The sequence below is a fragment of the Amblyomma mixtum genome, chromosome 6, assembly GCF_055824585.1.
Source record: "Amblyomma mixtum isolate Tamu chromosome 6, ASM5582458v1, whole genome shotgun sequence".
NCBI lineage: Eukaryota > Metazoa > Arthropoda > Arachnida > Ixodida > Ixodidae > Amblyomma > Amblyomma mixtum.
The window spans coordinates 30167433-30195275 of record NC_143017.1 but is presented as its reverse complement, the minus strand read 5'-3'; the positions used below and the strand labels follow the sequence as shown (position 1 = coordinate 30195275).

General features: G+C 55.4%; 19 non-coding genes and 1 pseudogene across 19 annotated transcripts; all 20 read left to right on the top strand.

The window, feature by feature from the left end:
• Positions 1-751: 751 nt before the first annotated feature.
• LOC149338662 (U2 spliceosomal RNA) lies at positions 752-944 on the top strand. Its single transcript, XR_016283950.1, has one exon. It is a non-coding gene; the product is annotated as a U2 spliceosomal RNA (small nuclear RNA).
• Positions 945-1841: 897 nt separating this feature from the next.
• On the top strand, positions 1842-2034 carry LOC149338661 (U2 spliceosomal RNA). The gene has a single exon (XR_016283949.1). It is a non-coding gene; the product is annotated as a U2 spliceosomal RNA (small nuclear RNA).
• Positions 2035-2931: 897 nt separating this feature from the next.
• On the top strand, positions 2932-3124 carry LOC149338660 (U2 spliceosomal RNA). Its single transcript, XR_016283947.1, has one exon. It is a non-coding gene; the product is annotated as a U2 spliceosomal RNA (small nuclear RNA).
• An 897-nt stretch (positions 3125-4021) lies between these two features.
• LOC149338659 (U2 spliceosomal RNA) lies at positions 4022-4214 on the top strand. The gene has a single exon (XR_016283946.1). It is a non-coding gene; the product is annotated as a U2 spliceosomal RNA (small nuclear RNA).
• An 897-nt stretch (positions 4215-5111) lies between these two features.
• Positions 5112-5304, top strand: LOC149338658 (U2 spliceosomal RNA). The gene has a single exon (XR_016283945.1). It is a non-coding gene; the product is annotated as a U2 spliceosomal RNA (small nuclear RNA).
• An 897-nt stretch (positions 5305-6201) lies between these two features.
• On the top strand, positions 6202-6394 carry LOC149338657 (U2 spliceosomal RNA). Its single transcript, XR_016283944.1, has one exon. It is a non-coding gene; the product is annotated as a U2 spliceosomal RNA (small nuclear RNA).
• Positions 6395-7291: 897 nt separating this feature from the next.
• Positions 7292-7484, top strand: LOC149338656 (U2 spliceosomal RNA). Its single transcript, XR_016283943.1, has one exon. It is a non-coding gene; the product is annotated as a U2 spliceosomal RNA (small nuclear RNA).
• An 897-nt stretch (positions 7485-8381) lies between these two features.
• On the top strand, positions 8382-8574 carry LOC149338655 (U2 spliceosomal RNA). Its single transcript, XR_016283942.1, has one exon. It is a non-coding gene; the product is annotated as a U2 spliceosomal RNA (small nuclear RNA).
• An 897-nt stretch (positions 8575-9471) lies between these two features.
• On the top strand, positions 9472-9664 carry LOC149338654 (U2 spliceosomal RNA). Its single transcript, XR_016283941.1, has one exon. It is a non-coding gene; the product is annotated as a U2 spliceosomal RNA (small nuclear RNA).
• Positions 9665-10561: 897 nt separating this feature from the next.
• LOC149338653 (U2 spliceosomal RNA) lies at positions 10562-10754 on the top strand. The gene has a single exon (XR_016283940.1). It is a non-coding gene; the product is annotated as a U2 spliceosomal RNA (small nuclear RNA).
• Positions 10755-11651: 897 nt separating this feature from the next.
• On the top strand, positions 11652-11844 carry LOC149338652 (U2 spliceosomal RNA). The gene has a single exon (XR_016283939.1). It is a non-coding gene; the product is annotated as a U2 spliceosomal RNA (small nuclear RNA).
• An 897-nt stretch (positions 11845-12741) lies between these two features.
• LOC149338651 (U2 spliceosomal RNA) lies at positions 12742-12934 on the top strand. Its single transcript, XR_016283938.1, has one exon. It is a non-coding gene; the product is annotated as a U2 spliceosomal RNA (small nuclear RNA).
• Positions 12935-13830: 896 nt separating this feature from the next.
• Positions 13831-14023, top strand: LOC149338650 (U2 spliceosomal RNA). The gene has a single exon (XR_016283937.1). It is a non-coding gene; the product is annotated as a U2 spliceosomal RNA (small nuclear RNA).
• An 897-nt stretch (positions 14024-14920) lies between these two features.
• On the top strand, positions 14921-15113 carry LOC149338649 (U2 spliceosomal RNA). The gene has a single exon (XR_016283936.1). It is a non-coding gene; the product is annotated as a U2 spliceosomal RNA (small nuclear RNA).
• Positions 15114-16010: 897 nt separating this feature from the next.
• LOC149338648 (U2 spliceosomal RNA) lies at positions 16011-16203 on the top strand. Its single transcript, XR_016283935.1, has one exon. It is a non-coding gene; the product is annotated as a U2 spliceosomal RNA (small nuclear RNA).
• An 897-nt stretch (positions 16204-17100) lies between these two features.
• Positions 17101-17293, top strand: LOC149338647 (U2 spliceosomal RNA). Its single transcript, XR_016283934.1, has one exon. It is a non-coding gene; the product is annotated as a U2 spliceosomal RNA (small nuclear RNA).
• Positions 17294-23913: 6620 nt separating this feature from the next.
• On the top strand, positions 23914-24083 carry LOC149338646 (U2 spliceosomal RNA; annotated as a pseudogene).
• An 897-nt stretch (positions 24084-24980) lies between these two features.
• LOC149338645 (U2 spliceosomal RNA) lies at positions 24981-25173 on the top strand. Its single transcript, XR_016283933.1, has one exon. It is a non-coding gene; the product is annotated as a U2 spliceosomal RNA (small nuclear RNA).
• Positions 25174-26070: 897 nt separating this feature from the next.
• On the top strand, positions 26071-26263 carry LOC149338644 (U2 spliceosomal RNA). The gene has a single exon (XR_016283932.1). It is a non-coding gene; the product is annotated as a U2 spliceosomal RNA (small nuclear RNA).
• An 897-nt stretch (positions 26264-27160) lies between these two features.
• On the top strand, positions 27161-27353 carry LOC149338643 (U2 spliceosomal RNA). Its single transcript, XR_016283931.1, has one exon. It is a non-coding gene; the product is annotated as a U2 spliceosomal RNA (small nuclear RNA).
• Positions 27354-27843: the final 490 nt, after the last annotated feature.

Below are 27843 nucleotides of genomic sequence, written 5' to 3'. Positions count from 1 at the left end.
CGGTGACGTGCTTTCACGTTTATTCGCTATCCGCTTTGCTGCGCGAGTCGGCGCATTTTGATGCTCGCAGAAGAGGAAAAAAAAAAAAAACACACCGCCGGCGCAGTCTCGGGCATTTGGCCAACAGCGCATTGTCACATCCCTTTCCCGCGGCGCCCATGGCCTCGGGATGAAACCTGCTCCCCGCGCGCTTCCTTTCGCCCTTTCAAGGCGTGTCTGGCAGGTTTTTCGGGCGGGAGAGAAGCAAGACAGAAACCGGTCTTGCGGAATAGTCTTAGCCCTTTGGCTAAGACGATCTGAGCCTTTTGGCTAAGATGCGAGTGTAGTATCTATTCTTAGCCACAACTAGAGAATGGTCAGCGCGCTCGCTCCACTCTTACTCCCCCCCCCCCCTCCTGTTCCCCCATTTGCCGTTTGTGATGTTTTCGAGACCTACTTGCTTATCTGTGCGTTCTCCTGCCCTAATTGTCAATTGAGAGATGAGAAATGGCACCAGCGCTGTTACCGGTGCGCTGGGTGCTCCCTCATGTCCTGTTCTTTCACTTATCACTCAGACTTGCTGGCGTTTACCCGATAACGAGCGTTATCTGTGAAAATACTCCCTACCATGTTAGACACTCCGGCTGGAAAGATAAGGGCATGCGATGCCGCTCGCAATTGCCAAATAGCCAACTGCTGCACCGTCCACCGGTATGTGGCGCCACCTGTGCTGCTAATCCGGAGGGTTTTCAAGCCCGGGCTTATCGGGATTATCGCTTCTCGGCCTTTTGGCTAAGATCAAAGTGTAGTATCTGTTCTTATCAGCTTAATATCTGATATGTGGTCTTATTTGGACCCAAGATGTTAAACTGATTTTTGGAGCGCGGCGGAGTGTTCGGGGCTTGCCCCACCACCGCCACGGGTCGACCCGGTATTGCACTACCTCCGGGACCGGCCCAGCGACTCCCCCATCCCTGGGGGAGCAAAAACCTAATTCTAAAATCAGATCACGAAATCCCAACACGACAATCAGCTCAGAAACAGCAAAGCCGCGCAGTGCTGTGTGACGGCCTGCCTGGTCTACGCTGCAGGCAATTTCTCGTGTCTTGCTCGGTGACGTGCTTTCACGTTTATTCGCTATCCGCTTTGCTGCGCGAGTCGGCGCATTTTGATGCTCGCAGAAGAGGAAAAAAAAAAAAAACACACCGCCGGCGCAGTCTCGGGCATTTGGCCAACAGCGCATTGTCACATCCCTTTCCCGCGGCGCCCATGGCCTCGGGATGAAACCTGCTCCCCGCGCGCTTCCTTTCGCCCTTTCAAGGCGTGTCTGGCAGGTTTTTCGGGCGGGAGAGAAGCAAGACAGAAACCGGTCTTGCGGAATAGTCTTAGCCCTTTGGCTAAGACGATCTGAGCCTTTTGGCTAAGATGCGAGTGTAGTATCTATTCTTAGCCACAACTAGAGAATGGTCAGCGCGCTCGCTCCACTCTTACTCCCCCCCCCCCCTCCTGTTCCCCCATTTGCCGTTTGTGATGTTTTCGAGACCTACTTGCTTATCTGTGCGTTCTCCTGCCCTAATTGTCAATTGAGAGATGAGAAATGGCACCAGCGCTGTTACCGGTGCGCTGGGTGCTCCCTCATGTCCTGTTCTTTCACTTATCACTCAGACTTGCTGGCGTTTACCCGATAACGAGCGTTATCTGTGAAAATACTCCCTACCATGTTAGACACTCCGGCTGGAAAGATAAGGGCATGCGATGCCGCTCGCAATTGCCAAATAGCCAACTGCTGCACCGTCCACCGGTATGTGGCGCCACCTGTGCTGCTAATCCGGAGGGTTTTCAAGCCCGGGCTTATCGGGATTATCGCTTCTCGGCCTTTTGGCTAAGATCAAAGTGTAGTATCTGTTCTTATCAGCTTAATATCTGATATGTGGTCTTATTTGGACCCAAGATGTTAAACTGATTTTTGGAGCGCGGCGGAGTGTTCGGGGCTTGCCCCACCACCGCCACGGGTCGACCCGGTATTGCACTACCTCCGGGACCGGCCCAGCGACTCCCCCATCCCTGGGGGAGCAAAAACCTAATTCTAAAATCAGATCACGAAATCCCAACACGACAATCAGCTCAGAAACAGCAAAGCCGCGCAGTGCTGTGTGACGGCCTGCCTGGTCTACGCTGCAGGCAATTTCTCGTGTCTTGCTCGGTGACGTGCTTTCACGTTTATTCGCTATCCGCTTTGCTGCGCGAGTCGGCGCATTTTGATGCTCGCAGAAGAGGAAAAAAAAAAAAAACACACCGCCGGCGCAGTCTCGGGCATTTGGCCAACAGCGCATTGTCACATCCCTTTCCCGCGGCGCCCATGGCCTCGGGATGAAACCTGCTCCCCGCGCGCTTCCTTTCGCCCTTTCAAGGCGTGTCTGGCAGGTTTTTCGGGCGGGAGAGAAGCAAGACAGAAACCGGTCTTGCGGAATAGTCTTAGCCCTTTGGCTAAGACGATCTGAGCCTTTTGGCTAAGATGCGAGTGTAGTATCTATTCTTAGCCACAACTAGAGAATGGTCAGCGCGCTCGCTCCACTCTTACTCCCCCCCCCCCCTCCTGTTCCCCCATTTGCCGTTTGTGATGTTTTCGAGACCTACTTGCTTATCTGTGCGTTCTCCTGCCCTAATTGTCAATTGAGAGATGAGAAATGGCACCAGCGCTGTTACCGGTGCGCTGGGTGCTCCCTCATGTCCTGTTCTTTCACTTATCACTCAGACTTGCTGGCGTTTACCCGATAACGAGCGTTATCTGTGAAAATACTCCCTACCATGTTAGACACTCCGGCTGGAAAGATAAGGGCATGCGATGCCGCTCGCAATTGCCAAATAGCCAACTGCTGCACCGTCCACCGGTATGTGGCGCCACCTGTGCTGCTAATCCGGAGGGTTTTCAAGCCCGGGCTTATCGGGATTATCGCTTCTCGGCCTTTTGGCTAAGATCAAAGTGTAGTATCTGTTCTTATCAGCTTAATATCTGATATGTGGTCTTATTTGGACCCAAGATGTTAAACTGATTTTTGGAGCGCGGCGGAGTGTTCGGGGCTTGCCCCACCACCGCCACGGGTCGACCCGGTATTGCACTACCTCCGGGACCGGCCCAGCGACTCCCCCATCCCTGGGGGAGCAAAAACCTAATTCTAAAATCAGATCACGAAATCCCAACACGACAATCAGCTCAGAAACAGCAAAGCCGCGCAGTGCTGTGTGACGGCCTGCCTGGTCTACGCTGCAGGCAATTTCTCGTGTCTTGCTCGGTGACGTGCTTTCACGTTTATTCGCTATCCGCTTTGCTGCGCGAGTCGGCGCATTTTGATGCTCGCAGAAGAGGAAAAAAAAAAAAAACACACCGCCGGCGCAGTCTCGGGCATTTGGCCAACAGCGCATTGTCACATCCCTTTCCCGCGGCGCCCATGGCCTCGGGATGAAACCTGCTCCCCGCGCGCTTCCTTTCGCCCTTTCAAGGCGTGTCTGGCAGGTTTTTCGGGCGGGAGAGAAGCAAGACAGAAACCGGTCTTGCGGAATAGTCTTAGCCCTTTGGCTAAGACGATCTGAGCCTTTTGGCTAAGATGCGAGTGTAGTATCTATTCTTAGCCACAACTAGAGAATGGTCAGCGCGCTCGCTCCACTCTTACTCCCCCCCCCCCCTCCTGTTCCCCCATTTGCCGTTTGTGATGTTTTCGAGACCTACTTGCTTATCTGTGCGTTCTCCTGCCCTAATTGTCAATTGAGAGATGAGAAATGGCACCAGCGCTGTTACCGGTGCGCTGGGTGCTCCCTCATGTCCTGTTCTTTCACTTATCACTCAGACTTGCTGGCGTTTACCCGATAACGAGCGTTATCTGTGAAAATACTCCCTACCATGTTAGACACTCCGGCTGGAAAGATAAGGGCATGCGATGCCGCTCGCAATTGCCAAATAGCCAACTGCTGCACCGTCCACCGGTATGTGGCGCCACCTGTGCTGCTAATCCGGAGGGTTTTCAAGCCCGGGCTTATCGGGATTATCGCTTCTCGGCCTTTTGGCTAAGATCAAAGTGTAGTATCTGTTCTTATCAGCTTAATATCTGATATGTGGTCTTATTTGGACCCAAGATGTTAAACTGATTTTTGGAGCGCGGCGGAGTGTTCGGGGCTTGCCCCACCACCGCCACGGGTCGACCCGGTATTGCACTACCTCCGGGACCGGCCCAGCGACTCCCCCATCCCTGGGGGAGCAAAAACCTAATTCTAAAATCAGATCACGAAATCCCAACACGACAATCAGCTCAGAAACAGCAAAGCCGCGCAGTGCTGTGTGACGGCCTGCCTGGTCTACGCTGCAGGCAATTTCTCGTGTCTTGCTCGGTGACGTGCTTTCACGTTTATTCGCTATCCGCTTTGCTGCGCGAGTCGGCGCATTTTGATGCTCGCAGAAGAGGAAAAAAAAAAAAAACACACCGCCGGCGCAGTCTCGGGCATTTGGCCAACAGCGCATTGTCACATCCCTTTCCCGCGGCGCCCATGGCCTCGGGATGAAACCTGCTCCCCGCGCGCTTCCTTTCGCCCTTTCAAGGCGTGTCTGGCAGGTTTTTCGGGCGGGAGAGAAGCAAGACAGAAACCGGTCTTGCGGAATAGTCTTAGCCCTTTGGCTAAGACGATCTGAGCCTTTTGGCTAAGATGCGAGTGTAGTATCTATTCTTAGCCACAACTAGAGAATGGTCAGCGCGCTCGCTCCACTCTTACTCCCCCCCCCCCCTCCTGTTCCCCCATTTGCCGTTTGTGATGTTTTCGAGACCTACTTGCTTATCTGTGCGTTCTCCTGCCCTAATTGTCAATTGAGAGATGAGAAATGGCACCAGCGCTGTTACCGGTGCGCTGGGTGCTCCCTCATGTCCTGTTCTTTCACTTATCACTCAGACTTGCTGGCGTTTACCCGATAACGAGCGTTATCTGTGAAAATACTCCCTACCATGTTAGACACTCCGGCTGGAAAGATAAGGGCATGCGATGCCGCTCGCAATTGCCAAATAGCCAACTGCTGCACCGTCCACCGGTATGTGGCGCCACCTGTGCTGCTAATCCGGAGGGTTTTCAAGCCCGGGCTTATCGGGATTATCGCTTCTCGGCCTTTTGGCTAAGATCAAAGTGTAGTATCTGTTCTTATCAGCTTAATATCTGATATGTGGTCTTATTTGGACCCAAGATGTTAAACTGATTTTTGGAGCGCGGCGGAGTGTTCGGGGCTTGCCCCACCACCGCCACGGGTCGACCCGGTATTGCACTACCTCCGGGACCGGCCCAGCGACTCCCCCATCCCTGGGGGAGCAAAAACCTAATTCTAAAATCAGATCACGAAATCCCAACACGACAATCAGCTCAGAAACAGCAAAGCCGCGCAGTGCTGTGTGACGGCCTGCCTGGTCTACGCTGCAGGCAATTTCTCGTGTCTTGCTCGGTGACGTGCTTTCACGTTTATTCGCTATCCGCTTTGCTGCGCGAGTCGGCGCATTTTGATGCTCGCAGAAGAGGAAAAAAAAAAAAAACACACCGCCGGCGCAGTCTCGGGCATTTGGCCAACAGCGCATTGTCACATCCCTTTCCCGCGGCGCCCATGGCCTCGGGATGAAACCTGCTCCCCGCGCGCTTCCTTTCGCCCTTTCAAGGCGTGTCTGGCAGGTTTTTCGGGCGGGAGAGAAGCAAGACAGAAACCGGTCTTGCGGAATAGTCTTAGCCCTTTGGCTAAGACGATCTGAGCCTTTTGGCTAAGATGCGAGTGTAGTATCTATTCTTAGCCACAACTAGAGAATGGTCAGCGCGCTCGCTCCACTCTTACTCCCCCCCCCCCCTCCTGTTCCCCCATTTGCCGTTTGTGATGTTTTCGAGACCTACTTGCTTATCTGTGCGTTCTCCTGCCCTAATTGTCAATTGAGAGATGAGAAATGGCACCAGCGCTGTTACCGGTGCGCTGGGTGCTCCCTCATGTCCTGTTCTTTCACTTATCACTCAGACTTGCTGGCGTTTACCCGATAACGAGCGTTATCTGTGAAAATACTCCCTACCATGTTAGACACTCCGGCTGGAAAGATAAGGGCATGCGATGCCGCTCGCAATTGCCAAATAGCCAACTGCTGCACCGTCCACCGGTATGTGGCGCCACCTGTGCTGCTAATCCGGAGGGTTTTCAAGCCCGGGCTTATCGGGATTATCGCTTCTCGGCCTTTTGGCTAAGATCAAAGTGTAGTATCTGTTCTTATCAGCTTAATATCTGATATGTGGTCTTATTTGGACCCAAGATGTTAAACTGATTTTTGGAGCGCGGCGGAGTGTTCGGGGCTTGCCCCACCACCGCCACGGGTCGACCCGGTATTGCACTACCTCCGGGACCGGCCCAGCGACTCCCCCATCCCTGGGGGAGCAAAAACCTAATTCTAAAATCAGATCACGAAATCCCAACACGACAATCAGCTCAGAAACAGCAAAGCCGCGCAGTGCTGTGTGACGGCCTGCCTGGTCTACGCTGCAGGCAATTTCTCGTGTCTTGCTCGGTGACGTGCTTTCACGTTTATTCGCTATCCGCTTTGCTGCGCGAGTCGGCGCATTTTGATGCTCGCAGAAGAGGAAAAAAAAAAAAAACACACCGCCGGCGCAGTCTCGGGCATTTGGCCAACAGCGCATTGTCACATCCCTTTCCCGCGGCGCCCATGGCCTCGGGATGAAACCTGCTCCCCGCGCGCTTCCTTTCGCCCTTTCAAGGCGTGTCTGGCAGGTTTTTCGGGCGGGAGAGAAGCAAGACAGAAACCGGTCTTGCGGAATAGTCTTAGCCCTTTGGCTAAGACGATCTGAGCCTTTTGGCTAAGATGCGAGTGTAGTATCTATTCTTAGCCACAACTAGAGAATGGTCAGCGCGCTCGCTCCACTCTTACTCCCCCCCCCCCCTCCTGTTCCCCCATTTGCCGTTTGTGATGTTTTCGAGACCTACTTGCTTATCTGTGCGTTCTCCTGCCCTAATTGTCAATTGAGAGATGAGAAATGGCACCAGCGCTGTTACCGGTGCGCTGGGTGCTCCCTCATGTCCTGTTCTTTCACTTATCACTCAGACTTGCTGGCGTTTACCCGATAACGAGCGTTATCTGTGAAAATACTCCCTACCATGTTAGACACTCCGGCTGGAAAGATAAGGGCATGCGATGCCGCTCGCAATTGCCAAATAGCCAACTGCTGCACCGTCCACCGGTATGTGGCGCCACCTGTGCTGCTAATCCGGAGGGTTTTCAAGCCCGGGCTTATCGGGATTATCGCTTCTCGGCCTTTTGGCTAAGATCAAAGTGTAGTATCTGTTCTTATCAGCTTAATATCTGATATGTGGTCTTATTTGGACCCAAGATGTTAAACTGATTTTTGGAGCGCGGCGGAGTGTTCGGGGCTTGCCCCACCACCGCCACGGGTCGACCCGGTATTGCACTACCTCCGGGACCGGCCCAGCGACTCCCCCATCCCTGGGGGAGCAAAAACCTAATTCTAAAATCAGATCACGAAATCCCAACACGACAATCAGCTCAGAAACAGCAAAGCCGCGCAGTGCTGTGTGACGGCCTGCCTGGTCTACGCTGCAGGCAATTTCTCGTGTCTTGCTCGGTGACGTGCTTTCACGTTTATTCGCTATCCGCTTTGCTGCGCGAGTCGGCGCATTTTGATGCTCGCAGAAGAGGAAAAAAAAAAAAAACACACCGCCGGCGCAGTCTCGGGCATTTGGCCAACAGCGCATTGTCACATCCCTTTCCCGCGGCGCCCATGGCCTCGGGATGAAACCTGCTCCCCGCGCGCTTCCTTTCGCCCTTTCAAGGCGTGTCTGGCAGGTTTTTCGGGCGGGAGAGAAGCAAGACAGAAACCGGTCTTGCGGAATAGTCTTAGCCCTTTGGCTAAGACGATCTGAGCCTTTTGGCTAAGATGCGAGTGTAGTATCTATTCTTAGCCACAACTAGAGAATGGTCAGCGCGCTCGCTCCACTCTTACTCCCCCCCCCCCCTCCTGTTCCCCCATTTGCCGTTTGTGATGTTTTCGAGACCTACTTGCTTATCTGTGCGTTCTCCTGCCCTAATTGTCAATTGAGAGATGAGAAATGGCACCAGCGCTGTTACCGGTGCGCTGGGTGCTCCCTCATGTCCTGTTCTTTCACTTATCACTCAGACTTGCTGGCGTTTACCCGATAACGAGCGTTATCTGTGAAAATACTCCCTACCATGTTAGACACTCCGGCTGGAAAGATAAGGGCATGCGATGCCGCTCGCAATTGCCAAATAGCCAACTGCTGCACCGTCCACCGGTATGTGGCGCCACCTGTGCTGCTAATCCGGAGGGTTTTCAAGCCCGGGCTTATCGGGATTATCGCTTCTCGGCCTTTTGGCTAAGATCAAAGTGTAGTATCTGTTCTTATCAGCTTAATATCTGATATGTGGTCTTATTTGGACCCAAGATGTTAAACTGATTTTTGGAGCGCGGCGGAGTGTTCGGGGCTTGCCCCACCACCGCCACGGGTCGACCCGGTATTGCACTACCTCCGGGACCGGCCCAGCGACTCCCCCATCCCTGGGGGAGCAAAAACCTAATTCTAAAATCAGATCACGAAATCCCAACACGACAATCAGCTCAGAAACAGCAAAGCCGCGCAGTGCTGTGTGACGGCCTGCCTGGTCTACGCTGCAGGCAATTTCTCGTGTCTTGCTCGGTGACGTGCTTTCACGTTTATTCGCTATCCGCTTTGCTGCGCGAGTCGGCGCATTTTGATGCTCGCAGAAGAGGAAAAAAAAAAAAAACACACCGCCGGCGCAGTCTCGGGCATTTGGCCAACAGCGCATTGTCACATCCCTTTCCCGCGGCGCCCATGGCCTCGGGATGAAACCTGCTCCCCGCGCGCTTCCTTTCGCCCTTTCAAGGCGTGTCTGGCAGGTTTTTCGGGCGGGAGAGAAGCAAGACAGAAACCGGTCTTGCGGAATAGTCTTAGCCCTTTGGCTAAGACGATCTGAGCCTTTTGGCTAAGATGCGAGTGTAGTATCTATTCTTAGCCACAACTAGAGAATGGTCAGCGCGCTCGCTCCACTCTTACTCCCCCCCCCCCCTCCTGTTCCCCCATTTGCCGTTTGTGATGTTTTCGAGACCTACTTGCTTATCTGTGCGTTCTCCTGCCCTAATTGTCAATTGAGAGATGAGAAATGGCACCAGCGCTGTTACCGGTGCGCTGGGTGCTCCCTCATGTCCTGTTCTTTCACTTATCACTCAGACTTGCTGGCGTTTACCCGATAACGAGCGTTATCTGTGAAAATACTCCCTACCATGTTAGACACTCCGGCTGGAAAGATAAGGGCATGCGATGCCGCTCGCAATTGCCAAATAGCCAACTGCTGCACCGTCCACCGGTATGTGGCGCCACCTGTGCTGCTAATCCGGAGGGTTTTCAAGCCCGGGCTTATCGGGATTATCGCTTCTCGGCCTTTTGGCTAAGATCAAAGTGTAGTATCTGTTCTTATCAGCTTAATATCTGATATGTGGTCTTATTTGGACCCAAGATGTTAAACTGATTTTTGGAGCGCGGCGGAGTGTTCGGGGCTTGCCCCACCACCGCCACGGGTCGACCCGGTATTGCACTACCTCCGGGACCGGCCCAGCGACTCCCCCATCCCTGGGGGAGCAAAAACCTAATTCTAAAATCAGATCACGAAATCCCAACACGACAATCAGCTCAGAAACAGCAAAGCCGCGCAGTGCTGTGTGACGGCCTGCCTGGTCTACGCTGCAGGCAATTTCTCGTGTCTTGCTCGGTGACGTGCTTTCACGTTTATTCGCTATCCGCTTTGCTGCGCGAGTCGGCGCATTTTGATGCTCGCAGAAGAGGAAAAAAAAAAAAAACACACCGCCGGCGCAGTCTCGGGCATTTGGCCAACAGCGCATTGTCACATCCCTTTCCCGCGGCGCCCATGGCCTCGGGATGAAACCTGCTCCCCGCGCGCTTCCTTTCGCCCTTTCAAGGCGTGTCTGGCAGGTTTTTCGGGCGGGAGAGAAGCAAGACAGAAACCGGTCTTGCGGAATAGTCTTAGCCCTTTGGCTAAGACGATCTGAGCCTTTTGGCTAAGATGCGAGTGTAGTATCTATTCTTAGCCACAACTAGAGAATGGTCAGCGCGCTCGCTCCACTCTTACTCCCCCCCCCCCCTCCTGTTCCCCCATTTGCCGTTTGTGATGTTTTCGAGACCTACTTGCTTATCTGTGCGTTCTCCTGCCCTAATTGTCAATTGAGAGATGAGAAATGGCACCAGCGCTGTTACCGGTGCGCTGGGTGCTCCCTCATGTCCTGTTCTTTCACTTATCACTCAGACTTGCTGGCGTTTACCCGATAACGAGCGTTATCTGTGAAAATACTCCCTACCATGTTAGACACTCCGGCTGGAAAGATAAGGGCATGCGATGCCGCTCGCAATTGCCAAATAGCCAACTGCTGCACCGTCCACCGGTATGTGGCGCCACCTGTGCTGCTAATCCGGAGGGTTTTCAAGCCCGGGCTTATCGGGATTATCGCTTCTCGGCCTTTTGGCTAAGATCAAAGTGTAGTATCTGTTCTTATCAGCTTAATATCTGATATGTGGTCTTATTTGGACCCAAGATGTTAAACTGATTTTTGGAGCGCGGCGGAGTGTTCGGGGCTTGCCCCACCACCGCCACGGGTCGACCCGGTATTGCACTACCTCCGGGACCGGCCCAGCGACTCCCCCATCCCTGGGGGAGCAAAAACCTAATTCTAAAATCAGATCACGAAATCCCAACACGACAATCAGCTCAGAAACAGCAAAGCCGCGCAGTGCTGTGTGACGGCCTGCCTGGTCTACGCTGCAGGCAATTTCTCGTGTCTTGCTCGGTGACGTGCTTTCACGTTTATTCGCTATCCGCTTTGCTGCGCGAGTCGGCGCATTTTGATGCTCGCAGAAGAGGAAAAAAAAAAAAAACACACCGCCGGCGCAGTCTCGGGCATTTGGCCAACAGCGCATTGTCACATCCCTTTCCCGCGGCGCCCATGGCCTCGGGATGAAACCTGCTCCCCGCGCGCTTCCTTTCGCCCTTTCAAGGCGTGTCTGGCAGGTTTTTCGGGCGGGAGAGAAGCAAGACAGAAACCGGTCTTGCGGAATAGTCTTAGCCCTTTGGCTAAGACGATCTGAGCCTTTTGGCTAAGATGCGAGTGTAGTATCTATTCTTAGCCACAACTAGAGAATGGTCAGCGCGCTCGCTCCACTCTTACTCCCCCCCCCCCCTCCTGTTCCCCCATTTGCCGTTTGTGATGTTTTCGAGACCTACTTGCTTATCTGTGCGTTCTCCTGCCCTAATTGTCAATTGAGAGATGAGAAATGGCACCAGCGCTGTTACCGGTGCGCTGGGTGCTCCCTCATGTCCTGTTCTTTCACTTATCACTCAGACTTGCTGGCGTTTACCCGATAACGAGCGTTATCTGTGAAAATACTCCCTACCATGTTAGACACTCCGGCTGGAAAGATAAGGGCATGCGATGCCGCTCGCAATTGCCAAATAGCCAACTGCTGCACCGTCCACCGGTATGTGGCGCCACCTGTGCTGCTAATCCGGAGGGTTTTCAAGCCCGGGCTTATCGGGATTATCGCTTCTCGGCCTTTTGGCTAAGATCAAAGTGTAGTATCTGTTCTTATCAGCTTAATATCTGATATGTGGTCTTATTTGGACCCAAGATGTTAAACTGATTTTTGGAGCGCGGCGGAGTGTTCGGGGCTTGCCCCACCACCGCCACGGGTCGACCCGGTATTGCACTACCTCCGGGACCGGCCCAGCGACTCCCCCATCCCTGGGGGAGCAAAAACCTAATTCTAAAATCAGATCACGAAATCCCAACACGACAATCAGCTCAGAAACAGCAAAGCCGCGCAGTGCTGTGTGACGGCCTGCCTGGTCTACGCTGCAGGCAATTTCTCGTGTCTTGCTCGGTGACGTGCTTTCACGTTTATTCGCTATCCGCTTTGCTGCGCGAGTCGGCGCATTTTGATGCTCGCAGAAGAGGAAAAAAAAAAAAAACACACCGCCGGCGCAGTCTCGGGCATTTGGCCAACAGCGCATTGTCACATCCCTTTCCCGCGGCGCCCATGGCCTCGGGATGAAACCTGCTCCCCGCGCGCTTCCTTTCGCCCTTTCAAGGCGTGTCTGGCAGGTTTTTCGGGCGGGAGAGAAGCAAGACAGAAACCGGTCTTGCGGAATAGTCTTAGCCCTTTGGCTAAGACGATCTGAGCCTTTTGGCTAAGATGCGAGTGTAGTATCTATTCTTAGCCACAACTAGAGAATGGTCAGCGCGCTCGCTCCACTCTTACTCCCCCCCCCCCCTCCTGTTCCCCCATTTGCCGTTTGTGATGTTTTCGAGACCTACTTGCTTATCTGTGCGTTCTCCTGCCCTAATTGTCAATTGAGAGATGAGAAATGGCACCAGCGCTGTTACCGGTGCGCTGGGTGCTCCCTCATGTCCTGTTCTTTCACTTATCACTCAGACTTGCTGGCGTTTACCCGATAACGAGCGTTATCTGTGAAAATACTCCCTACCATGTTAGACACTCCGGCTGGAAAGATAAGGGCATGCGATGCCGCTCGCAATTGCCAAATAGCCAACTGCTGCACCGTCCACCGGTATGTGGCGCCACCTGTGCTGCTAATCCGGAGGGTTTTCAAGCCCGGGCTTATCGGGATTATCGCTTCTCGGCCTTTTGGCTAAGATCAAAGTGTAGTATCTGTTCTTATCAGCTTAATATCTGATATGTGGTCTTATTTGGACCCAAGATGTTAAACTGATTTTTGGAGCGCGGCGGAGTGTTCGGGGCTTGCCCCACCACCGCCACGGGTCGACCCGGTATTGCACTACCTCCGGGACCGGCCCAGCGACTCCCCCATCCCTGGGGGAGCAAAAACCTAATTCTAAAATCAGATCACGAAATCCCAACACGACAATCAGCTCAGAAACAGCAAAGCCGCGCAGTGCTGTGTGACGGCCTGCCTGGTCTACGCTGCAGGCAATTTCTCGTGTCTTGCTCGGTGACGTGCTTTCACGTTTATTCGCTATCCGCTTTGCTGCGCGAGTCGGCGCATTTTGATGCTCGCAGAAGAGGAAAAAAAAAAAAAACACACCGCCGGCGCAGTCTCGGGCATTTGGCCAACAGCGCATTGTCACATCCCTTTCCCGCGGCGCCCATGGCCTCGGGATGAAACCTGCTCCCCGCGCGCTTCCTTTCGCCCTTTCAAGGCGTGTCTGGCAGGTTTTTCGGGCGGGAGAGAAGCAAGACAGAAACCGGTCTTGCGGAATAGTCTTAGCCCTTTGGCTAAGACGATCTGAGCCTTTTGGCTAAGATGCGAGTGTAGTATCTATTCTTAGCCACAACTAGAGAATGGTCAGCGCGCTCGCTCCACTCTTACTCCCCCCCCCCCTCCTGTTCCCCCATTTGCCGTTTGTGATGTTTTCGAGACCTACTTGCTTATCTGTGCGTTCTCCTGCCCTAATTGTCAATTGAGAGATGAGAAATGGCACCAGCGCTGTTACCGGTGCGCTGGGTGCTCCCTCATGTCCTGTTCTTTCACTTATCACTCAGACTTGCTGGCGTTTACCCGATAACGAGCGTTATCTGTGAAAATACTCCCTACCATGTTAGACACTCCGGCTGGAAAGATAAGGGCATGCGATGCCGCTCGCAATTGCCAAATAGCCAACTGCTGCACCGTCCACCGGTATGTGGCGCCACCTGTGCTGCTAATCCGGAGGGTTTTCAAGCCCGGGCTTATCGGGATTATCGCTTCTCGGCCTTTTGGCTAAGATCAAAGTGTAGTATCTGTTCTTATCAGCTTAATATCTGATATGTGGTCTTATTTGGACCCAAGATGTTAAACTGATTTTTGGAGCGCGGCGGAGTGTTCGGGGCTTGCCCCACCACCGCCACGGGTCGACCCGGTATTGCACTACCTCCGGGACCGGCCCAGCGACTCCCCCATCCCTGGGGGAGCAAAAACCTAATTCTAAAATCAGATCACGAAATCCCAACACGACAATCAGCTCAGAAACAGCAAAGCCGCGCAGTGCTGTGTGACGGCCTGCCTGGTCTACGCTGCAGGCAATTTCTCGTGTCTTGCTCGGTGACGTGCTTTCACGTTTATTCGCTATCCGCTTTGCTGCGCGAGTCGGCGCATTTTGATGCTCGCAGAAGAGGAAAAAAAAAAAAAACACACCGCCGGCGCAGTCTCGGGCATTTGGCCAACAGCGCATTGTCACATCCCTTTCCCGCGGCGCCCATGGCCTCGGGATGAAACCTGCTCCCCGCGCGCTTCCTTTCGCCCTTTCAAGGCGTGTCTGGCAGGTTTTTCGGGCGGGAGAGAAGCAAGACAGAAACCGGTCTTGCGGAATAGTCTTAGCCCTTTGGCTAAGACGATCTGAGCCTTTTGGCTAAGATGCGAGTGTAGTATCTATTCTTAGCCACAACTAGAGAATGGTCAGCGCGCTCGCTCCACTCTTACTCCCCCCCCCCCCTCCTGTTCCCCCATTTGCCGTTTGTGATGTTTTCGAGACCTACTTGCTTATCTGTGCGTTCTCCTGCCCTAATTGTCAATTGAGAGATGAGAAATGGCACCAGCGCTGTTACCGGTGCGCTGGGTGCTCCCTCATGTCCTGTTCTTTCACTTATCACTCAGACTTGCTGGCGTTTACCCGATAACGAGCGTTATCTGTGAAAATACTCCCTACCATGTTAGACACTCCGGCTGGAAAGATAAGGGCATGCGATGCCGCTCGCAATTGCCAAATAGCCAACTGCTGCACCGTCCACCGGTATGTGGCGCCACCTGTGCTGCTAATCCGGAGGGTTTTCAAGCCCGGGCTTATCGGGATTATCGCTTCTCGGCCTTTTGGCTAAGATCAAAGTGTAGTATCTGTTCTTATCAGCTTAATATCTGATATGTGGTCTTATTTGGACCCAAGATGTTAAACTGATTTTTGGAGCGCGGCGGAGTGTTCGGGGCTTGCCCCACCACCGCCACGGGTCGACCCGGTATTGCACTACCTCCGGGACCGGCCCAGCGACTCCCCCATCCCTGGGGGAGCAAAAACCTAATTCTAAAATCAGATCACGAAATCCCAACACGACAATCAGCTCAGAAACAGCAAAGCCGCGCAGTGCTGTGTGACGGCCTGCCTGGTCTACGCTGCAGGCAATTTCTCGTGTCTTGCTCGGTGACGTGCTTTCACGTTTATTCGCTATCCGCTTTGCTGCGCGAGTCGGCGCATTTTGATGCTCGCAGAAGAGGAAAAAAAAAAAAAACACACCGCCGGCGCAGTCTCGGGCATTTGGCCAACAGCGCATTGTCACATCCCTTTCCCGCGGCGCCCATGGCCTCGGGATGAAACCTGCTCCCCGCGCGCTTCCTTTCGCCCTTTCAAGGCGTGTCTGGCAGGTTTTTCGGGCGGGAGAGAAGCAAGACAGAAACCGGTCTTGCGGAATAGTCTTAGCCCTTTGGCTAAGACGATCTGAGCCTTTTGGCTAAGATGCGAGTGTAGTATCTATTCTTAGCCACAACTAGAGAATGGTCAGCGCGCTCGCTCCACTCTTACTCCCCCCCCCCCCTCCTGTTCCCCCATTTGCCGTTTGTGATGTTTTCGAGACCTACTTGCTTATCTGTGCGTTCTCCTGCCCTAATTGTCAATTGAGAGATGAGAAATGGCACCAGCGCTGTTACCGGTGCGCTGGGTGCTCCCTCATGTCCTGTTCTTTCACTTATCACTCAGACTTGCTGGCGTTTACCCGATAACGAGCGTTATCTGTGAAAATACTCCCTACCATGTTAGACACTCCGGCTGGAAAGATAAGGGCATGCGATGCCGCTCGCAATTGCCAAATAGCCAACTGCTGCACCGTCCACCGGTATGTGGCGCCACCTGTGCTGCTAATCCGGAGGGTTTTCAAGCCCGGGCTTATCGGGATTATCGCTTCTCGGCCTTTTGGCTAAGATCAAAGTGTAGTATCTGTTCTTATCAGCTTAATATCTGATATGTGGTCTTATTTGGACCCAAGATGTTAAACTGATTTTTGGAGCGCGGCGGAGTGTTCGGGGCTTGCCCCACCACCGCCACGGGTCGACCCGGTATTGCACTACCTCCGGGACCGGCCCAGCGACTCCCCCATCCCTGGGGGAGCAAAAACCTAATTCTAAAATCAGATCACGAAATCCCAACACGACAATCAGCTCAGAAACAGCAAAGCCGCGCAGTGCTGTGTGACGGCCTGCCTGGTCTACGCTGCAGGCAATTTCTCGTGTCTTGCTCGGTGACGTGCTTTCACGTTTATTCGCTATCCGCTTTGCTGCGCGAGTCGGCGCATTTTGATGCTCGCAGAAGAGGAAAAAAAAAAAAAACACACCGCCGGCGCAGTCTCGGGCATTTGGCCAACAGCGCATTGTCACATCCCTTTCCCGCGGCGCCCATGGCCTCGGGATGAAACCTGCTCCCCGCGCGCTTCCTTTCGCCCTTTCAAGGCGTGTCTGGCAGGTTTTTCGGGCGGGAGAGAAGCAAGACAGAAACCGGTCTTGCGGAATAGTCTTAGCCCTTTGGCTAAGACGATCTGAGCCTTTTGGCTAAGATGCGAGTGTAGTATCTATTCTTAGCCACAACTAGAGAATGGTCAGCGCGCTCGCTCCACTCTTACTCCCCCCCCCCCCTCCTGTTCCCCCATTTGCCGTTTGTGATGTTTTCGAGACCTACTTGCTTATCTGTGCGTTCTCCTGCCCTAATTGTCAATTGAGAGATGAGAAATGGCACCAGCGCTGTTACCGGTGCGCTGGGTGCTCCCTCATGTCCTGTTCTTTCACTTATCACTCAGACTTGCTGGCGTTTACCCGATAACGAGCGTTATCTGTGAAAATACTCCCTACCATGTTAGACACTCCGGCTGGAAAGATAAGGGCATGCGATGCCGCTCGCAATTGCCAAATAGCCAACTGCTGCACCGTCCACCGGTATGTGGCGCCACCTGTGCTGCTAATCCGGAGGGTTTTCAAGCCCGGGCTTATCGGGATTATCGCTTCTCGGCCTTTTGGCTAAGATCAAAGTGTAGTATCTGTTCTTATCAGCTTAATATCTGATATGTGGTCTTATTTGGACCCAAGATGTTAAACTGATTTTTGGAGCGCGGCGGAGTGTTCGGGGCTTGCCCCACCACCGCCACGGGTCGACCCGGTATTGCACTACCTCCGGGACCGGCCCAGCGACTCCCCCATCCCTGGGGGAGCAAAAACCTAATTCTAAAATCAGATCACGAAATCCCAACACGACAATCAGCTCAGAAACAGCAAAGCCGCGCAGTGCTGTGTGACGGCCTGCCTGGTCTACGCTGCAGGCAATTTCTCGTGTCTTGCTCGGTGACGTGCTTTCACGTTTATTCGCTATCCGCTTTGCTGCGCGAGTCGGCGCATTTTGATGCTCGCAGAAGAGGAAAAAAAAAAAAAACACACCGCCGGCGCAGTCTCGGGCATTTGGCCAACAGCGCATTGTCACATCCCTTTCCCGCGGCGCCCATGGCCTCGGGATGAAACCTGCTCCCCGCGCGCTTCCTTTCGCCCTTTCAAGGCGTGTCTGGCAGGTTTTTCGGGCGGGAGAGAAGCAAGACAGAAACCGGTCTTGCGGAATAGTCTTAGCCCTTTGGCTAAGACGATCTGAGCCTTTTGGCTAAGATGCGAGTGTAGTATCTATTCTTAGCCACAACTAGAGAATGGTCAGCGCGCTCGCTCCACTCTTACTCCCCCCCCCCCTCCTGTTCCCCCATTTGCCGTTTGTGATGTTTTCGAGACCTACTTGCTTATCTGTGCGTTCTCCTGCCCTAATTGTCAATTGAGAGATGAGAAATGGCACCAGCGCTGTTACCGGTGCGCTGGGTGCTCCCTCATGTCCTGTTCTTTCACTTATCACTCAGACTTGCTGGCGTTTACCCGATAACGAGCGTTATCTGTGAAAATACTCCCTACCATGTTAGACACTCCGGCTGGAAAGATAAGGGCATGCGATGCCGCTCGCAATTGCCAAATAGCCAACTGCTGCACCGTCCACCGGTATGTGGCGCCACCTGTGCTGCTAATCCGGAGGGTTTTCAAGCCCGGGCTTATCGGGATTATCGCTTCTCGGCCTTTTGGCTGAGACGGACGTGTCGCGCTGCGCTCCGCTCGCGAGCCTTTCTTCCGTGCGTGTGCGTGCCCCGGCGGGCGCTCCGTTCTCGGACGCCGCCCGTGCTCCAGCGTTTCCCGAGGTCCAGACGTCCGCTCCCCGGCGCCAGGCCTGCTGCCGCGGCGCACAGGGCGTGGCCATGGACCTCCCGCCGCCCGCAACGCGCCCCACTGAGGCGCAATGCTTCAATTTTGTGGTGCCGGAACCCGTTCCGGCGGACGACATAATCGACGCGATCGAGGCTGTCGTCGGTGTCGGGGGGCTGCAATATTTGCAGCACCTCGGCGGTACCCGTTTTCTGTGCGCTGTTAGCACCATGACGCAAGCAGCGAAGATGGTGGCGGCGGGGTCCCTCTCCGTCGCCGGAAAAGAAGTGCCGCTGGTGCAGTTGGCCGCACCAGTGGTTTTTGTGACGGTTTTCCGTCTTCGACCGTCTGTCAGCGACGACGCCCTTGCCGCTGCCCTGGCTCCCTACGGCAAGGTGCGTGCCATCACCGAGCCCGTCTTCAAGGGCCGGAGCGACATCCGGAACGGGTGCCGCCTGGTCAAGTTGGAGATGATGCGACCGCCGCCGAACTTCCTCTCCGTCGCGGGTCACCGCGCCATGCTGGAGTACAGAGGAATGAGGCGTGTGTGCTCGCGGTGCGGTGCGGAGGGCCACCTCGCAGCGGCCTGCAAGGCAGTGAAGTGCGGGCGCTGCTCCGCTTTCGGGCACGAGACGGCGTCGTGCAGCGCGACATGCAAGCGCTGCGGCGGTCAGCACGCGACTTCGGATTGTGTCCTCCCCCGCTCCTACGCCGCCGCTGCTGCAGGGGCTGCTGCCCGCGCGCAAGACAACATCGTCGTGGCGGCGACCAACGAGACCCCTGGCGTGCCGGGCGAGCCCCCGGATAAACCGAAGGAGCCCCCAGACCCCGAGGGCAGCGGCGAGCCCACGGGCGCGCCGCGTGAGACGGAGCCGCGTCGTGACGACGCCGACGACGTCTCCAACTCGACGGTGACCCTCGGGTCGCCGCGTGACGGAGCGAGCTCCGACGTCGCATCCGACGAGGACACGTCGAGTGCGGGTTCCGACGACGAGGCGTCGGTGGCTTCAGTCCTCCTGAAGGAGCTTGACGTGATGCCGTCCCTGGAGGCGGCGTTGTTTGACGACCTGCCGTGTGCGGGTCAGCCTCACCAGTCCGAGAGCGGCGAGTCGTCCGATACGCGGCCCTCGGAGTCCGACCTGCCGACCTCTTCGGAGGACCTCAGCCAGGACGGTGACAACGTCGGCGCGACGCGCCTGCTGCCCGGCAGTGCCCCTGCCGCCCTGCCCGAGAGGCGCACTGGCGCCGCGACTCGGGCACGTAAGGGAGCCCGCAAGGCTTCCCAACCTGTCGGCGCGGACGAGACCAAGCGCGCCATGTCCTCGTCGGACAGCGGAGCGGCCGCTTCGTCGTCTGCGGCCCCCAAGAAGCGCGTCAGGAAAGACGACACGGAGGGAGGCGCGATGGAAATCGCGCACGAATCCGAGTAGGAGCCATGGCGACTTCAGCCGAGGCCCCCGGCCGTAACGGCCCTCGTCCTCCTCCCCTGCCGAGCGGCGGCTCGGGCGTCGCGCTATCGGCGCTCGCCCGGCGCCCTTATCTCGTCGGCGCGCTGGCTTCGTCGGCGCTGTGTGCGAACGATGGACGGTGTCTGTGCGGTGGTTTGTGTTGGTGCGCGTGTGACTGTGTGTGCTTTCCGCAGCCGCGTGCATCGACCGGACTTTGCCACTGCACAGCCGCTTGCACCGCTTGTCATCGTCGCCCCGTCGCCGCGGGGCCGCCAGCTACGACGCCTGCAGGGATCCTGGACCTGCCCTCCCAGCGCCTCCGCGACGCCGGTGTGTGGCCGCACCCACGAACTCTGCCTGCAGAACTCTGCCGTGAGTCCGTCGTTGTTTTGTTTGTTTTCTCGATCGTTCGCTTTGTTTTGGTTTGTTGTGTTTTCTTTTTGCATTTATGATGGCTGAGTTTCGCTTTCTTACTTTTAACGCGCAAGGCTTCCGCTCTCCCGACAAGCAACGGGAGGTGCTTAGCCTTGCGCGTTCGTTTCATGCCGATGTTTTGTTTTTGCAGGAGTGCAATTTTCGCACGCCTGCAGATGTTATCTCTTTTCGTTCGCGCTTTAATGTTGATGCTTTTTTTTCCCTGACGGACTCACGGTGTTGCGGTGTGGGTGTGGTGTTTTTGTCGCCGGCGTGTCGCACCGGCGCGCACTGTACGTTTGGCCACGATGGCCGAGTGATCGTGGTTGATGTTTTTCTGGACGGACGCAGAGTTCGCTTTGTCAACGTTTACGCGCCTGTTACGCGCTCCCTGACTAACGAATTCTTTCGTTCGCTCGGCTCCCACCTGCTCGAGCCTGTGCCCCTCGTCCTTGTCGGGGACTTTAATTGCGTCCTCGACACCGTTCGCGACATTCAGGGTCCGGGTCACGGCGCGTCGAATTACCACGCGAAGGAGTTGGGCAAGTTGGTTCGCCAGCTGCACCTCACCGACGCGTGGGTGTCGGCGCACGGAGACGCCTTCGCGCCAACCCGCGTAAGGGGTCGGAGTGCTAGCAGACTCGACCGAGTCTATCTGCCCCCCGCGCTCGTCCAGAGCCTCGCCTCGTGCGAGGTCCTTCCCTTTCCGCCGGGCGTTAGGGACCTCAGCGACCACCACCCGGTCGCGGTCTCTCTTAGGTGCGCGTCCGGTCGCTGCGCGTCGCTCGCGTCCTGGCGCATGGACCCAGCGGTCCTGCACGACCCGCCGAGTGTCGACGCGATCGGAGCGGAGTTGTCGCGGTCGATCGCCCTAGTCGGCGATTTCAGCCCCGACGCGTGGGACTGTCTCAAGGGGCAGTGGCGAGACATTCTAGTTCGCGCCGGGAAAGCGAGGCGCGCGCGCACAACGGCCGCGCTCAACGATGTTTTGCGCCGCATGCGCATTGTGAAACAGGGAGGTCAGCTGACCTATGCAATGCGGGAATACCTAGACACTCTCCGTGTCAGGTACCACCGCATTTTGGAGCAGGCATCTCAAGCCGCCCGCGTCGCAGCAGACCTACGTCTGCCGTCTGAAGACAGCGCGGACCTGATGCACGCGCGGAGCCTACGTCACAGGAATGAGCGCCCCGCCCGCATAGATAGCGTTGCTATGCCGGACGGCTCGCTATCGGAGCATTCCGCGGATGTCGAGAGAGTGTTTCGCGAGCATTTCGCGTCGCTCTTCGCGTCTCGGAATCTGCGCGCTGACGCGAGTTTCGACGCCACCGTTGCCGCTTTTTGCGGAGATCTTCCCCGCCCGGCTGGTGACGCCGACTTGGCACTGTCTTCCGCTGCATCTAAAGAGGAGGTTTTGGCCACGCTGCAGCGCATGAACCACGCGACCGCTCCGGGGCCCGACGGCCTAGTCGCGGGGTTCTACTTGACTTTCTTCCCCGTCGTAGGGGATTTCCTGACGCGCCTCGTCAATTGCTTTCTTGTAGAGGGCCAAAAACCCTCGTCGTTCGGCCGAGGCCGAATCACACTTGTTCCGAAGCAGGGGGGGTCTCCGTCAAGGCCCGAGGCGTGGCGGCCCATTACCCTGCTAAACACAGATTATAAGTTGGTCGCATCCCTCCTAGTGGGTCGCTTGCGGCCCTTCTTAGAGGACCTGGTGAGCCCCTTCCAAGCCTGCTCTGTTCCCGGACGCTCCATCTTCGCGTCGCTCACTCTCACGCGAGACGTGTTCGCGTATGCGAATGAGAAGCGACTCAGTGGGCTGTTCCTCTCTCTCGATCAGGCCAAGGCTTTCGACAGGGTGGAGCACGCTTATCTGTTTTCGGTTTTGCGAGCCTTCGGGCTCCCGTCCAGCTTCGTCGACCGAATAGGCCTCATGTACCGTGACCTCACGGCGGAGCTGCTAGTCAACGGCGCAGTCTCCTCGTCCTTCCCAGTCACACGTGGCGTGCGCCAGGGATGTCCTCTCTCTCCGGCGTTGTTTGTCCTGTCGTTGGACCCTCTCCTGCGGCGCGTCGCCTCCAACCAGCGCATTCGAGGCTTTCCAATGACAGGGCAGGAAGCGGTCGTTGTCTCGGCTTACGCCGACGACATCTCCATCTTTGTTCGCGACGTCCGGAGTGTCAGAGAGTTCCTGGCCACGTTCGAGGAGTACGCTTCTCTGTCGGGAGCTCTGTTAAACGCGGAAAAGAGCCACGCTCTTCGCTTTGGCTCGTTTAGTGACCCACTTCCAGTCCCGATCCCGTTCGTAGACGCCGTCCGCGTGTTGGGAGTGCTCTTTCACCAGGGCGGCGTCTCTCCCCGCACGTGGGACGAGGTTGTATCGAGGACCGCGGACGCGTTGCGTCACGCCGCCCAGTTTAACTCGACTCTCGAGTCGAGGGTTGCGGTTCTCAAGAGCCGCGCCTTCGGCTTCGCCTTTTACGTGGCGCGAGTTGCGGCCATGCCGCGACGAACAGCGGGCCGCCTGGCTTCCCTCGCGGGATGTTTCTTGTGGGATGGCGGAGCAGCCGTGGTGGCCCGCCACCTGTGCACACTGCCGCCTGCCCGTGGCGGTCTCGGACTGCCTTGCGTTGCCACCATGGCCCGCGTGCTTAGCGCGAAGCTCGTTGCGAGCTTGGTCAACAACGACGCTTACCTGGGGCGCTCGCTCCTTTTCTACTGGCTGAGCACTGCCAGGCGAGCGTTTCTCCCAGGCCGACACACCGGTCCCCAGGCCGAGACACCCGCGCCCTTTTACAGGGCTGCAGCCGGACTCAAGACGTCTCTTGAGTCCGACCTTCCAAACGTGGACCTATGTGAGGTTGCCCCGACGCGCATCTGCGAGTTGATCGCGTGCGCCCGCTTGAGCCCCGACGACCAACGCCGCACGGCGCCAAACAAGTGGTCGTCATGGGCAAGGAGCCGCTTGCCGGCTGAAGTACGGGACTTTGAGTGGCGGCGGCGCTGGGGCGTCCTGCCGACCCGCGAGCGCCTCTTATCGTGGCGCGTGGTGCCGGACAATAGGTGCCCGAATTGTGGTGCCAGAGAGACTGCGCACCACATTTTCTTTGAATGTTCTGTCGCGAGAGTGATGTGGCGCCTAGTTGCGCGCATGTTTTCAGTTCGTGCCGGGCCAGGTGTCCGACGCCCTCGTGGCCTCTTCGCGAGGCTAGTTTTTGTATGCACAATGTTTGTATTGTGGCGCCGGCGGTGTCTGGCCGAAGCTCGCCGCCAACCGGCGAGAGCAATGTACCCGGCGTTGCAGAACCTGCGGCTTCTCCTCTGGCAGTACTTGTCTGACCGACTCGATACAGACGGAGAAGCCCAGTTTCTGCGACGCTGGCACACGCGGTATTTTGTTGTACGCGGGAACGGTCTGGCTATGCCGGCTCTGCCTTACTAGCCAGACCCCCCCCCCCCCCCTTTTTCTTTCCGGTGTGGATCTTGTGTTTTGACACTGTCAAAATTTTTGGCCTGCATGTGTGAGAATGTACATTGACACATTCTAATGTAACTGTTTTATGTACTTGTGTTCTTGTACTTGTATTGAGATTGTTTTGTACACTTGTAGCGTGAGCCGGCAAGGCCGCGCTGATGGCTCTGCAACTGTTTGATTTTGGCCCAATCTTTGTGCCCACACGTTGTTTATGTACAACCCGATGGATTGGTTTGGAAGTCAAATAAACTTCCCTTTATGTAGTATCTGTTCTTATCAGCTTAATATCTGATATGTGGTCTTATTTGGACCCAAGATGTTAAACTGATTTTTGGAGCGCGGCGGAGTGTTCGGGGCTTGCCCCACCACCGCCACGGGTCGACCCGGTATTGCACTACCTCCGGGACCGGCCCAGCGACTCCCCCATCCCTGGGGGAGCAAAAACCTAATTCTAAAATCAGATCACGAAATCCCAACACGACAATCAGCTCAGAAACAGCAAAGCCGCGCAGTGCTGTGTGACGGCCTGCCTGGTCTACGCTGCAGGCAATTTCTCGTGTCTTGCTCGGTGACGTGCTTTCACGTTTATTCGCTATCCGCTTTGCTGCGCGAGTCGGCGCATTTTGATGCTCGCAGAAGAGGAAAAAAAAAAAAAACACACCGCCGGCGCAGTCTCGGGCATTTGGCCAACAGCGCATTGTCACATCCCTTTCCCGCGGCGCCCATGGCCTCGGGATGAAACCTGCTCCCCGCGCGCTTCCTTTCGCCCTTTCAAGGCGTGTCTGGCAGGTTTTTCGGGCGGGAGAGAAGCAAGACAGAAACCGGTCTTGCGGAATAGTCTTAGCCCTTTGGCTAAGACGATCTGAGCCTTTTGGCTAAGATGCGAGTGTAGTATCTATTCTTAGCCACAACTAGAGAATGGTCAGCGCGCTCGCTCCACTCTTACTCCCCCCCCCCCCTCCTGTTCCCCCATTTGCCGTTTGTGATGTTTTCGAGACCTACTTGCTTATCTGTGCGTTCTCCTGCCCTAATTGTCAATTGAGAGATGAGAAATGGCACCAGCGCTGTTACCGGTGCGCTGGGTGCTCCCTCATGTCCTGTTCTTTCACTTATCACTCAGACTTGCTGGCGTTTACCCGATAACGAGCGTTATCTGTGAAAATACTCCCTACCATGTTAGACACTCCGGCTGGAAAGATAAGGGCATGCGATGCCGCTCGCAATTGCCAAATAGCCAACTGCTGCACCGTCCACCGGTATGTGGCGCCACCTGTGCTGCTAATCCGGAGGGTTTTCAAGCCCGGGCTTATCGGGATTATCGCTTCTCGGCCTTTTGGCTAAGATCAAAGTGTAGTATCTGTTCTTATCAGCTTAATATCTGATATGTGGTCTTATTTGGACCCAAGATGTTAAACTGATTTTTGGAGCGCGGCGGAGTGTTCGGGGCTTGCCCCACCACCGCCACGGGTCGACCCGGTATTGCACTACCTCCGGGACCGGCCCAGCGACTCCCCCATCCCTGGGGGAGCAAAAACCTAATTCTAAAATCAGATCACGAAATCCCAACACGACAATCAGCTCAGAAACAGCAAAGCCGCGCAGTGCTGTGTGACGGCCTGCCTGGTCTACGCTGCAGGCAATTTCTCGTGTCTTGCTCGGTGACGTGCTTTCACGTTTATTCGCTATCCGCTTTGCTGCGCGAGTCGGCGCATTTTGATGCTCGCAGAAGAGGAAAAAAAAAAAAAACACACCGCCGGCGCAGTCTCGGGCATTTGGCCAACAGCGCATTGTCACATCCCTTTCCCGCGGCGCCCATGGCCTCGGGATGAAACCTGCTCCCCGCGCGCTTCCTTTCGCCCTTTCAAGGCGTGTCTGGCAGGTTTTTCGGGCGGGAGAGAAGCAAGACAGAAACCGGTCTTGCGGAATAGTCTTAGCCCTTTGGCTAAGACGATCTGAGCCTTTTGGCTAAGATGCGAGTGTAGTATCTATTCTTAGCCACAACTAGAGAATGGTCAGCGCGCTCGCTCCACTCTTACTCCCCCCCCCCCCTCCTGTTCCCCCATTTGCCGTTTGTGATGTTTTCGAGACCTACTTGCTTATCTGTGCGTTCTCCTGCCCTAATTGTCAATTGAGAGATGAGAAATGGCACCAGCGCTGTTACCGGTGCGCTGGGTGCTCCCTCATGTCCTGTTCTTTCACTTATCACTCAGACTTGCTGGCGTTTACCCGATAACGAGCGTTATCTGTGAAAATACTCCCTACCATGTTAGACACTCCGGCTGGAAAGATAAGGGCATGCGATGCCGCTCGCAATTGCCAAATAGCCAACTGCTGCACCGTCCACCGGTATGTGGCGCCACCTGTGCTGCTAATCCGGAGGGTTTTCAAGCCCGGGCTTATCGGGATTATCGCTTCTCGGCCTTTTGGCTAAGATCAAAGTGTAGTATCTGTTCTTATCAGCTTAATATCTGATATGTGGTCTTATTTGGACCCAAGATGTTAAACTGATTTTTGGAGCGCGGCGGAGTGTTCGGGGCTTGCCCCACCACCGCCACGGGTCGACCCGGTATTGCACTACCTCCGGGACCGGCCCAGCGACTCCCCCATCCCTGGGGGAGCAAAAACCTAATTCTAAAATCAGATCACGAAATCCCAACACGACAATCAGCTCAGAAACAGCAAAGCCGCGCAGTGCTGTGTGACGGCCTGCCTGGTCTACGCTGCAGGCAATTTCTCGTGTCTTGCTCGGTGACGTGCTTTCACGTTTATTCGCTATCCGCTTTGCTGCGCGAGTCGGCGCATTTTGATGCTCGCAGAAGAGGAAAAAAAAAAAAAACACACCGCCGGCGCAGTCTCGGGCATTTGGCCAACAGCGCATTGTCACATCCCTTTCCCGCGGCGCCCATGGCCTCGGGATGAAACCTGCTCCCCGCGCGCTTCCTTTCGCCCTTTCAAGGCGTGTCTGGCAGGTTTTTCGGGCGGGAGAGAAGCAAGACAGAAACCGGTCTTGCGGAATAGTCTTAGCCCTTTGGCTAAGACGATCTGAGCCTTTTGGCTAAGATGCGAGTGTAGTATCTATTCTTAGCCACAACTAGAGAATGGTCAGCGCGCTCGCTCCACTCTTACTCCCCCCCCCCCCTCCTGTTCCCCCATTTGCCGTTTGTGATGTTTTCGAGACCTACTTGCTTATCTGTGCGTTCTCCTGCCCTAATTGTCAATTGAGAGATGAGAAATGGCACCAGCGCTGTTACCGGTGCGCTGGGTGCTCCCTCATGTCCTGTTCTTTCACTTATCACTCAGACTTGCTGGCGTTTACCCGATAACGAGCGTTATCTGTGAAAATACTCCCTACCATGTTAGACACTCCGGCTGGAAAGATAAGGGCATGCGATGCCGCTCGCAATTGCCAAATAGCCAACTGCTGCACCGTCCACCGGTATGTGGCGCCACCTGTGCTGCTAATCCGGAGGGTTTTCAAGCCCGGGCTTATCGGGATTATCGCTTCTCGGCCTTTTGGCTAAGATCAAAGTGTAGTATCTGTTCTTATCAGCTTAATATCTGATATGTGGTCTTATTTGGACCCAAGATGTTAAACTGATTTTTGGAGCGCGGCGGAGTGTTCGGGGCTTGCCCCACCACCGCCACGGGTCGACCCGGTATTGCACTACCTCCGGGACCGGCCCAGCGACTCCCCCATCCCTGGGGGAGCAAAAACCTAATTCTAAAATCAGATCACGAAATCCCAACACGACAATCAGCTCAGAAACAGCAAAGCCGCGCAGTGCTGTGTGACGGCCTGCCTGGTCTACGCTGCAGGCAATTTCTCGTGTCTTGCTCGGTGACGTGCTTTCACGTTTATTCGCTATCCGCTTTGCTGCGCGAGTCGGCGCATTTTGATGCTCGCAGAAGAGGAAAAAAAAAAAAAACACACCGCCGGCGCAGTCTCGGGCATTTGGCCAACAGCGCATTGTCACATCCCTTTCCCGCGGCGCCCATGGCCTCGGGATGAAACCTGCTCCCCGCGCGCTTCCTTTCGCCCTTTCAAGGCGTGTCTGGCAGGTTTTTCGGGCGGGAGAGAAGCAAGACAGAAACCGGTCTTGCGGAATAGTCTTAGCCCTTTGGCTAAGACGATCTGAGCCTTTTGGCTAAGATGCGAGTGTAGTATCTATTCTTAGCCACA